Source organism: Lithobates pipiens, unplaced genomic scaffold, assembly GCF_037356315.1.
Source record: "Lithobates pipiens isolate NorthernLeopardFrog02 unplaced genomic scaffold, aLitPip1_a1.2 Scaffold_91, whole genome shotgun sequence".
Lineage (NCBI taxonomy): Eukaryota > Metazoa > Chordata > Amphibia > Anura > Ranidae > Lithobates > Lithobates pipiens.
This window is the reverse complement of record NW_027507914.1, coordinates 460,267-472,101: the sequence shown is the minus strand read 5'-3', so window position 1 is coordinate 472,101 and position 11,835 is coordinate 460,267.

The following is an 11,835-nucleotide window of genomic DNA, read 5'->3' as shown; positions in this document are numbered from 1 at the left end:
AGGTTGGTCTGCTTGTCTATATACCACTAAATCCAGGAAGTGGGCTTGCTCAGAATTCCATCCTCCGGAAAAGGAGATATGATATTGATTATGGTTGATCTCCTCTAAGAACCCTTTCAAGACTTCCTCTGATCCCCTCCACAGGATAATTACATCATCGATATACCTTTTATATAATGCTATGCTGGCCTAAATTTGTCATAGATCTATTCTTGTTCCCACTTACTTCAGAAAATGTTTGCCACACTAGGTGCATGCTTTGCACCCATTGATATGCCTTTATGTTGACGAAAGTACGATTTATCTTGCCAAAAGTAATTGCTCTTCATGGCCAGTTCTAAGGCTTTGATAATAAATTTCTCTTGTGGACCTTCTAGTTCTGATGATCCTTTTAGGACCCATTCCACGGCCTCCAAGACATCATCTTGTCTAATATTTGTGTAGAGGGAATCTACGTCTATACTGCATCTGGAATATGCAGTTCAGTTTTGGGCTCCAGTTCACAAAAAGGATATCAGGAAACTGGAGAAAGTGCAGAGAAGGGCAACCAAACTGATAAGAGGCATGGAGGAGCTCGGCTTTGAGGAAAGATTAGAGGAACTGAATGTATTCTCTCTTGAGAACAGGAGATTGAAGGGGATATGAACAACACATAAAAATACATAAGGGGGGGGGGGTATGATCACCATGTATAAATACATAAGGGGGGATATGATCACCATGTATAAATACATAAGGGGGGATATGGTCTCCATGTATAAATACATAAGGGGGGGGGTATGATCTCCATGTATAAATACATAAGGGGGATATGATCTCTATATATAAATACATAAGGGGGGATATGATCACCATCTATAAGGCTGCTTTCACACTGGGGCGAGAGCAGCGTCGGCGGTAAAGCGCCGCTATTTTTAGCGGCGCTTTACCGTCGTTTTAGCGGCGGTGTGCGGGCGCTAGCGGGGTGGTTTTAACCCCCGCTAGCGGCCGAAAAGGGGTTAAACCCGCCTGCAAAGCGCCGCTGCAGCGGCGCTTTGCCGGCGGTATTGCCGCGGTGTCCCATTGATTTCAATGGGTAGCAGCGGTATAGGAGCGGTGAATACACCGCTCCTTCACCGCTGCAAAGATGCGGCTGGCAGGACTTTTTTCACCGTCCTGCCAGCGCATCGCTCCAGTGTGAAAGCCCTCCGGCTTTCACATTGGAGTTAAAGGGGCCGGTTTTTTTCAGGCGTTACACAGGCGCTATTTATAGCGCTGTAACGCCTGAATACCGCCCCAGTGTGAAAGCAGCCTAAATACATAAGGGGGGATATGATCTCCATGTATAAATACATAACAGATTAAATAATATACACTGATTTGGGTTATTTTTACCTAAGAAATGTAGCAGAATACAATACATATTATATAAGGAAATACATTTATGAAGAAAGATTATTTATTTGCAAAATTTTAAAACAGAAACAAAAAAAAATCACAATGTTTTTTTCAAAATTTTCAGTCTTTTTATTTATTTAGCAAAAAATAAAAACCTCAGCAGTGATTAAATATCACCAAAAGAAAGCTCTATTTGTGTGAAGAAAGAAAAAGGATAAAAATATCATATATGTACAGTGTTACATGACCGAGCAATTGTCATTCAAAATGTGACAGAGCTGAACATTGGCCTGGGCAGGACGGGGGTGAAAGTGCCCGGTATTGAAGGGGTTAAAAATGTGCTGGGGACTCTCTTTTATTGTGTTGTGTATTGGGGTGCTCACATGTACCCGCAGATCGAGGCTGCCGCCATTTTTTTTTTTTTGGGGGATTCGGTGCAGACACATCACCGGGAGTCTTCAGGTGTCTTTTAAAGGAGATGTCTGGACTTCTGGGGTGTTGCTTCCTCTAGGTGAGCCTGCTCTCTGTTTGTGAATTGCTATATATGTCCCATAGTTGGGAACTCAGATAGTCCAGGGTATGAGACCACACTTACCAGAGGTGCCTTCATGCGGCAGTGCGGCTTCTACATGTACAGTATTTACAAACGTAGCAACAAAATCCTCTGTTTTTAACCCGAGTGACTGAAATAGATTATTATTATTATATTATTATTATATTATTATTATTATATTATTATTATCAGGGAATTTTGCTCACAGAATAGGTGCAGGTACTCCCAACTTCTGAGTCACCTCTTGTCTCCGCCCCCTACCCACCTCCGAGCAATGTCCCTTAGCTCCACCCGCTACCCGCCTCTCAGTACCGCCCCTTTTGGAGAATATGCAACCAAGTATTAACCACTGAAGGACCGATCCTCTTTCTGAGATTTGGTGTTTACAAGTTAAAAACATTTTATTTTCTAGAAAATTACTTAGAACCCCCAAATGTTATATATATATTTTTTCTAACACCCTAGAGAATAAAATGGCGGTCGTTGCAATACTTTATGTCACACCGTATTTGCACAGCGGTCTTGCAAGCGCACTTTTTTGGGGAAAAATACAGGTTTTTTTTTATAAAAAAATAAGACAACAGTAAAGTTAGCCAATTTTTTTTTTTATATTGTGAAAGATGATATTACGCCGAGTAAATTGATACCCAACATTTCACGCTTCAAAATTGCGCTCCGCTCGTGGAATGGCGATAAACTTTTACCCTTAAAAATCTCCATAAGCGACATTTAAAAAATTCTACAAGGTTGCATGTTTTGAGTTACAGAGGAGGTCTAGGGTTAGAATTATTGCTCTCGCTCTAACGATTGCGGCGATACCTCACCCTGTGTGGTTTAAACGCTGTTTTCATATGCGCATGCTACTCATGTATGCGTTCGCTCCTGCACGTGAGTTTGGCGGGATGGGGCGCGTTTACATTTTTATTTTATTTTTTTCTTATTTATTTGACCTTTTATTTTTATTTTTTACACTATTAAAAAAAAAAATGTGTCACTTTTATTCCTATTACAAGGAATGTAATAGAAAAAACATGACAGGACCTCTTAAATATGAGATCTGGGGGGTCAAAATGACCTCAGATCTCATATTTACACTAAAATGCAAAAAAATAAAAAAATAAAATGTCTTTTGAGAAAAAAAAAATGTCTATTTAAGAGTTATGGGCGTAACATTTTGACGTCACTTCCGCCCTGCAGTGGTATGGAGGAGGGTGGGGGGGGGCATCTTCCCCTCACTTGTCTCCATGCCTAACTGGAAGAAGGATCTGATTGCCTCCGCCACTGCCACTTTTATCTGAAAGAGGACCGTCCACTGAAGAAGAGGATACCGGGGTTATGGTAGCTGCCATAACAACGATATTCCTCTTCAAAGTAGTGACATAAAACGATGGGGGGTGCTCTGTAAGTGGTCTATTTGTGATGCTAAGTAATTTATATGGAATGTGCTAATAATAACAAGAAAACCAGTAAAATGGATCCCCTGCAACCAGCAACAATAGACCCCCTCTGCCAGCAACAATAGAAACCTTCAGCAACAATAAATTCCCAAGCAACAATAGATCCATTTCAGCAAAAAATAGAACCCACCAACCGCAACAATAGATCTACCAACACCTACAGTACACTTCCTCGGCAACAATAGACCCTCCAGCAACAATAGATTCCCCACAACAATATAGCCCACCAGCAAAAAACAGATCAACTCCAGCAACTATAAACCCCCACTGGCAACAATAGATCTCCTATCAGCCAGTATGAATAAATCTTTTAGCAGCCAGCAACAGTAGACCCCTTCCTAAATTTTCAATCCCTCTTAGCAACCTTGAAACTACAAACAATGAAAAAAAGACCCCCAGCGACCATAGACTTCCCGAGCAACAATAGACCCACCCCCCCCCCCCGCAACAATAGATGCCCCAACAACCATAGATCCCCAAGCAGCCACCTTTAATAGCCCTTTCGGACACCCCAGCACCCCTTGTCATTACAAGGGGTGCTCATTCCCCCACGTTCCTGCTGACAAAAAGCCCTATTTATTATTCAAAAAAGGAAAGGGCTAGAGGTCACAAACCTCTGGACTTTAAAGGTGTCTTGTGTTGGAAATATAGGTATTAATACAATAATAGCATATTTTATAAAAAATACACACATTTTTTTTATTTATACAAGAAGATTAAAAGAACATGAATACATAAACAAAGCATTGTATTTCAAGAATCTGTTATTGCTGTTAGGTTTCCTGGTGATGAGCCCGACTTGATGGAAGAAGACTTCTCTTACAGCTCTGGTTCAGGGACCACTGGAATGGAGACAGTGGCCCCGTGAGCGCAGCGGGGTAGGAGTGTCTGACCGGAAGCAGTGGCTGGTTCTTCTGGATGCTGGAACTGCGGAGGAGTTGGTAGACAGGCAGGCAGCGATCAGCAGGCAAGACAGTGGCAGCAAGGACTGGGTGCAGCACACTTGTACAGCAGAAGAATAGTCAGGCGGGCCAGGTCACAACGGATAAGCAGGCAGGTAAGTATAGCAGGCAGAAGAGAAGTGCAGGCAGGCAGAGGTTCGGCAACAAAGGTACAGTCCAAAGCAAGGTCAGGCAGGCCGGGTCAGAGCAGGAGAGGTCAGCGAGGTCAGACAGTAGCCGGGTCAGATATCACAACAGCAGGCAGATAGCAGGTAGTTCGGGTACAGAGCTGCAGACAAACAGCACCGAATAGATGCAGCAGCCTTCTTTAAATAGGCCCACTGGCGCCAAACCGCGCTAACGCGCACTCGTACGCGCACGTCGCGCACACGCGTGCACGCGAACATCGCGATCGCGTACGCGCACATCGCGAGTGTCGCGATCGCGTACGCGCACATCGCGAACGTCGCGATCGCGTACGCGCACCTGTGCATCTGCCCGTTTCGTGCGGGAGAAACCCTGACATTCCCCCCCCACAAGGGGCAACCTCTGGGTGCCCACAAGGTGCCTCTTTTCCGGATGAGCAGAGAAAAAGGCACGGACCAGTCTGTTGGCATGCAAATTACCATCGGGTTCCCACGAATTACTTTCTGGACCGTACCCCTTCCACTTAACCAAAAACTGTCTCTGACCTTGTCTCCTTCTACAATCGAGGATGGCCTCTACCTCATACTCTTCGCTACCATCGATAAAAATGGGTTGAGGTGGTCTGGAACTTCTACCCGGGAAGGGATCGGGCACCGAGGGCTTCAGCAAGGACACATGAAAGACCGGGTGGATTTTCATTGAATCAGGCAAGACCAACTCATACGACACCTCATTAATCCTTCTCTTTACAGGAAAGGGTCCCAAAAATTTGGGCGCAAGTTTCTTAGAAGGACAGGCTAATTTAAGATTGTTCGTGGAAAGCCATACCTGATCTCCGACCTGCAGGTTCAATTCCCCTCTTCTCTTACGATCAAAGGCCTTCTTGCTGTCAGCTTGAGCTTTGGATACCGCCTCTTGTAACACCCGATTGTTATGACTGAGGAAGGTCACTGTGTCCTGAACCGCTGGAACTGGTGACTCTGGAAGAAAGTCAGGCAGAAAGGTTAAGTGAAACCCGTAATTAGCAAAAAACGGGGACTGCCCTGTGGCTGAGTGACTAGCGTTGTTGTAGGCAAACTCCGCAAGGGGCAGCAGAGATACCCAATCATCCTGGACAAAGGATGTGAAACATCTAATGTACTGCTCCAGAGTCTGGTTGGTACGCTCAGTCTGTCCATTGGTCTGGGGGTGGTAGGCAGATGACAGAGCCAGCTCGATCTTCAAACACTCACACAGGGCCCTCCAGAACCAGGAGGTGAATTGGACCCCCCTGTCAGACACGATGTTAGCAGGTACTCCATGCAGTCTGACTATTTCCTTAATGAAGACACGGGCCGTCTCTGGAGCAGATGGAGTCCCTTTCAAGGGCAGGAAATGGGCCATCTTAGTCAGCCTATCTGCAACCACAAAAATGGCCGTGCAACCTTCAGAGCAGGGAAGCTCGACAATAAAGTCCATCGTGATCATCCTCCAAGGCCGATCAGGTGCAGGAAGAGGCTTCAGAAGTCCCCAGGCCCGATTCCTTGTTGCCTTGCTCCGGATGCACACAGGACAGGAGTCGACATACTTCTTACAGAAATCCTTCAGACCGGGCCACCAGAAGGTACGCTGTACCAATTCCAAGGTCTTACGAGGCCCAAAGTGTCCTGCTAACGGGTGATCATGGAGGAGGGCTAGAACTTTAATCCGGATGCTTTCAGGCACAAAAACTTGGCTCTCCTTCCATAGAAGACCCCCTCTGGAAATCAGTGTGACCTCTGGTGGTGCAGGTGAATTAGTGGATGCCTCCCTGATCTGCGCCAGCAAGTCTGGTTGCACAAGTAGAAAGTTACTCACAGGTAGTATGGTGTCCGGAGCAGCAAGGTCTTTGGGGCAATCGTACATACGCGAGAGCGCGTCTGGTTTCACATTTTTAGATCCGGGACGATAAGTAATGTGGAAACAGAAACGTGAGAAAAACAGGGCCCAACGGGCCTGTCGGGGCTTCAGACGCTTGGCAGTCCTCAGGTATTCGAGGTTCTTCTGGTCGGTGTAGATCAGCACTGGATGAACTGCACCTTCCAACAAGTACCTCCATTCCTCCAAGGCAGATTTGATTGCGAGTAATTCACGGTCACCGACATCATAATTCTTCTCGGCAGGGGAAAGCTTTCGGGAGAAGAACCCTACGGGGTGCATCAAATCGTTGCCGCCTTGCCTCTGGGACACAACTGCCCCCACAGCTACTTCGGAAGCGTCCACTTCAAGAATATATGGTAGGGAAGGATCTGGATGGCTGAGGATGGGGGCAGAGGTGAACAGTCTTTTGAGTCTCTCAAAGGCCTCCTGGGCTTCCGACCCCCAGTGGAAGCGTACACACTGTTTTGTCAACTGGGTAATGGGGGCAATTATGGCGGAAAATCCCTTAATAAATTTTCTGTAAAAATTTGCAAAGCCCACAAAACATTGTACCCCCTTTTTATCCGTAGGTGCAGGCCAGTCCAGAACAGCGGAAACCTTCTGAGGATCCATCTTGATGCCAGCCGGGGAGATCTCAAGCCCAAGGAATTGGATGTTCCGTTGCTCAAAGCTACACTTCTCAGCCTTAGCATACAGTCCATGCTGACGGAGCCGGAGTAGCACCCTGCCCACGTGACCCCGATGCTGTTCGAGAGACCCCGAAAAAATCAAAATGTCGTCCAAGTAGACGATCACAAAAATGTCCAGGAAGTCCTTGAACACATCATTAATAAGATGCTGGAAGGTGGCAGGAGCATTACAAAGGCCAAAGGGCATGACCAGGTATTCGTAATGCCCGAAACGGGTCCTGAATGCTGTCTTCCACTCGTCCCCAGCCCGAATGCAAACCAGGTTGTAAGCCCCCCTTAAGTCCAACTTGGAGAAAATCGTGGCTGATCTCAGTTTCTGAAAGAGCTCCGGCATCAGAGTAAGAGGGTAACGGTTCTTGACCGTGATCTTATTAAGCTCACGATAGTCCACGCAGGGCCGGAGCGACTGGTCTTTCTTGGTCACAAAAAATATTCCAGCGCCTGCTGGGGAGGTGGAATGACGAATGAACCCCTTCTCCAAGTTTTCTGTAATATAAACCTTTAAGGCCTCCTGCTCCTTTTCAGACAGGGGGAAGATACGCCCAAACGGAATCTCAGCTCCTGGAAGAAGTTCAATAGGGCAGTCATAGGGGCGGTGAGGTGGAAGTGTGTCTGCTCCTCGCTTGCTGAAAACATCTAAAAATTCATGGTATGGTTCAGGCACCAGCTGGCATAAGTCCTGATCAGAATCAAGGCAAAGAAGGGTAGAGGGCACAACAGAATTCACACAAAGACAGTGCTCTTGGCAGTAGCTGGACTGGAACTTGATCTCCCCTGTAGCCCAGTTGATGCAGGGATTATGGGCCTGAAGCCAGGGGATGCCCAGGATCACAGGAAATAGAGGAAAAGAAATCACATCAAGGGTGAGGAGCTCCTTGTGCTGGGAAGGGGTACAAGCCATCAAGGGTAGCGTCTCTTGGGTTACTTGCCCCGATTTGATGCGGGATCCATCAGCCAAGAACACAGACAGTCCGTGGGTTTTCTTCTGAAGGGGCAGGGCTTGCAAACTGGCAAAGGTGGCATCGACAAAACAACTGCAAGCCCCAGAATCAATGATGCCGCTGGTGGAGACCGTCCTTCCCTGGAACTGCAATGAGAGAGGGAGAGCAAGGTGGGTTGTGCTGGCTGGCAGGGAAACAGGAACAGGAGACACAGAGGAAAGGCACTTACGTGTCTTAACAGGGCAGTTGTTAACATAATGTCCGGACCCCCCGCAGTAAAGGCACAAATTCAGCTGGCGACGACGGGCACGTTCCTCTGGAGACAAGGTGGGACGCATCAATCCCAGCTGCATTGGCTCAGGAGTGTCAGGAGCAGGACTGGCAGGGTCCCTTTGCAGAGCAGGCTGAGGACAGAAGGCGGGAATAGGAACCCTTGCAGTCATCCAATTCAAACGCTGAGACTGAGTTGAGCGCTCGGCCCGCCGTTCCCGAAGTCGACGGTCAATTTGTATGGCCAAGGTGATCAACTCCTCCAAAGAGTCTGGGATGCCGACACGGGCCAGTTCATCTTTCAGTCCCTCAGAGAGGCCCATGCGGAACTGATGTTTTAGAGCAGAGTCATTCCATTGGGTGTCTGCGCTCCAGCGCCGAAAGTCAGTAACATAGTCCTCGGCCGCACGGCGGCCCTGCTGGAGCGCAGACAGAGCAGATTCGGCTGTGGCAGTTCGCTGAGGATCTTCATAAAGCTGTGCCATAGCCTCAAAGAATGAAGAAAGGGAATGGGTAATAGCACTGTCACCCTCCAGGAGACGGTGGGCCCACGTCTGGGGTTCGATAGCGATATCACAAACCCCACCTTGGTAGCTTCAAGTGAAAAAGTCCTGGGTTGGAGGGCGAAGTATAGCTGACAGGCATTACGAAAGGCCCGGAACTTGGATCGGTCTCCTGAGAACCTTTCTGGAACAGGTACTCTCGGTTCAGGAGGGAGCATCAGCACTGCAGGCTGGGTAGCAGGCTGAGTATGAAGAGGAGGTGATGCTGAGGTGGAAGGACTGGTACCGGAAAGGTGTTGAACTTGCTCTTCCAGTCTGGTATATCCCTCTTGGAGCGACTTCACAGCCTGTGTAAGGGCCGCTAAGTGGGTGCAGATCTCCTTCATGGCAGAAGCTTCTCCCGCAGGCTCAGTCATGGGCTGTTTGTACTGTTAGGTTTCCTGGTGATGAGCCCGACTTGATGGAAGAAGACTTCTCTTACAGCTCTGGTTCAGGGACCACTGGAATGGAGACAGTGGCCCCGTGAGCGCAGCGGGGTAGGAGTGTCTGACCGGAAGCAGTGGCTGGTTCTTCTGGATGCTGGAACTGCGGAGGAGTTGGTAGACAGGCAGGCAGCGATCAGCAGGCAAGACAGTGGCAGCAAGGACTGGGTGCAGCACACTTGTACAGCAGAAGAATAGTCAGGCGGGCCGGGTCACAACGGATAAGCAGGCAGGTAAGTACAGCAGGCAGAAGAGAAGTGCAGGCAGGCAGAGGTTCGGCAACAAAGGTACAGTCCAAAGCAAGGTCAGGCAGGCCGGGGTCAGAGCAGGAGAGGTCAGCGAGGTCAGACAGTAGCCGGGTCAGATATCACAACAGCAGGCAGATAGCAGGTAGTTCGGGTACAGAGCTGCAGACAAACAGCACCGAATAAATGCAGCAGCCTTCTTTAAATAGGCCCACTGGCGCCAAACCGCGCACGCGCGTGCACGCGAACTTCGCGATCGCGTACGCGCACATCGCGAGTGTCGCGATCGCGTACGCGCACATCGCGAACGTCGCGATCGCGTACGCGCACCTGTGCATCTGCCCGTTTCGTGCGGGAGAAACCCTGACAATTGCACTTGAAAATGTTTGCGCACAGATACTACCACTTTCTCAACATGTTTCGCTCAGCAGAGCTTCTTCAGGAGATATGTTATGTGGCGACTGTTGAGCAACAAAAAAATAATTCAATTAATATTATGAATAGATACATAACATCACAAAAATATGTTTCAAAATATCGACAGATGATTATCATAATTAAATCATAAATAGGACATAGAAGAAAAATATTTTTCTTAGTATCAATCAGGAAACCATGAAATTGCTAAGCACAAAAAGGGGAACCTTACCAATACAGCTACAAGTGAATAACGTAGATAATAAGTAGATGTGGACAAATACCGGTACTAATTTCATATGTGCACTGAACCCCGTTTTTGGAATGCAGAAAAGACAAGAAATTTAATCAAGGAGTTTTTTATTATAAGAAAAAAAAAACAAGAAAAATAAATGCTGATAATAGATCTATTTAATACCAACAATAATTTAATGTATCATATTAACCACTTGCCTACTGGGCACTTAACCACTTTCAGACCGGACCATTTTGCTGGTCAAAGACCAGACCACTTTTTGCGATTCAGCACTGCGTCGCTTTAACTGACAATTGCGTGGTCGTGCGACGTGGCTCCCAAACAAAATTGACGTCCTTTTTTTCCCACAAATAGAGCTTTCTTTTGGTGGTATTTGATCACCCCTCCGTTTTTTTTTTTTTTTGCGCTATAAACAAAAATAGAGCGTTATTTTTTAATTTTTGTTATAAAAATATATATAAAAAAAACATTTTTTCCCCTCAGTTTAGGCTGATACGTATTCTTCTACATATTTTTGGTAAAAAAAATCGCAATAAGCGATTATTGATTGGTTTGCGCAAGTTATAGCGTTTACAAAATAGGGATAGTTTTATAGCATTTTTATTAATAATTTTTTATTATTATTTTTTTTTTACTAGTAATGGCGGCGATCAGCGATTTTTATTGTGACTGCGACATTACTGATCTCTGCTCCAATCACATGGAGCAGAGATCAGCGTCACTAGTTGCTAGGCAGAATGGAGAAATGCTGTTTACAATGGCATTTCCTCCATTCGGCCGCTCCGTGAGACTATCGCGGGGATGCCCGCGGCGATCGAGTCCGCGGGTCCCGCGACCGGACTCACGGGGGTCCCGACCAGCGCGGGAGCTCGCCGGCGGCGGCGCACTCCCGATGGCAGGGCAGAATTGAATATTGGACGTACATGTACGCCAATATGCCTGCCCGTGCCATTCTGTCGACGTACATCGTCGTGCGCTGGTCGGGAAGTGGTTAAACACCCCTCCTGCCCAGACCAATTTTCCGCTCACACTTTAAATGACAATTACTCAGTCATGTAACACTGTACCCAAATTACATTTTTGTCCTTTTTTTCCCACAATTAGAGCTTTCTTTTGGTGGTATTTGGTCACCTCTGTGTTTTTTTTATTTTTTGCGCTATAAATGAAAAAAGAACAAAAATTTCGAATAAAAACACATTTTTCTTTGTTTCTGTGACAACATTTTTCAAATTATTAATTTTTCTTCGTAAATTTTGGCCACAATTTATACTGCTACATATCTTTGGTAAAAATAACCCAAATTAGTGGATATTATTTGGTCTTTGTGAAAGTTAGAGAGTCTACAAGCTGTGGTGCGAATCGCACAAAATTGATCACATCTGATGTACTGGTGGTCTATATCATTTCTTGTGACCCAAACAAGCCAGGAAAGTACAAATACCCCCCAAATGACCCCTTTTTTTGAAAGTAGACATTCCAAGGTATTTAGTAAGAGGCATAGTGAGCTTTTTGATGTTGTCATTTTTTCCCACAATTATTTGCAAAATTAAGATTTTTTATTTTATTTTAATTTTTCCCACAAAACTGTCAATGTAATAGGTTATTTCTCTCAGGTGGCATGTGTATACCACAAATAATGCCCCAAAATAAATTTTGCT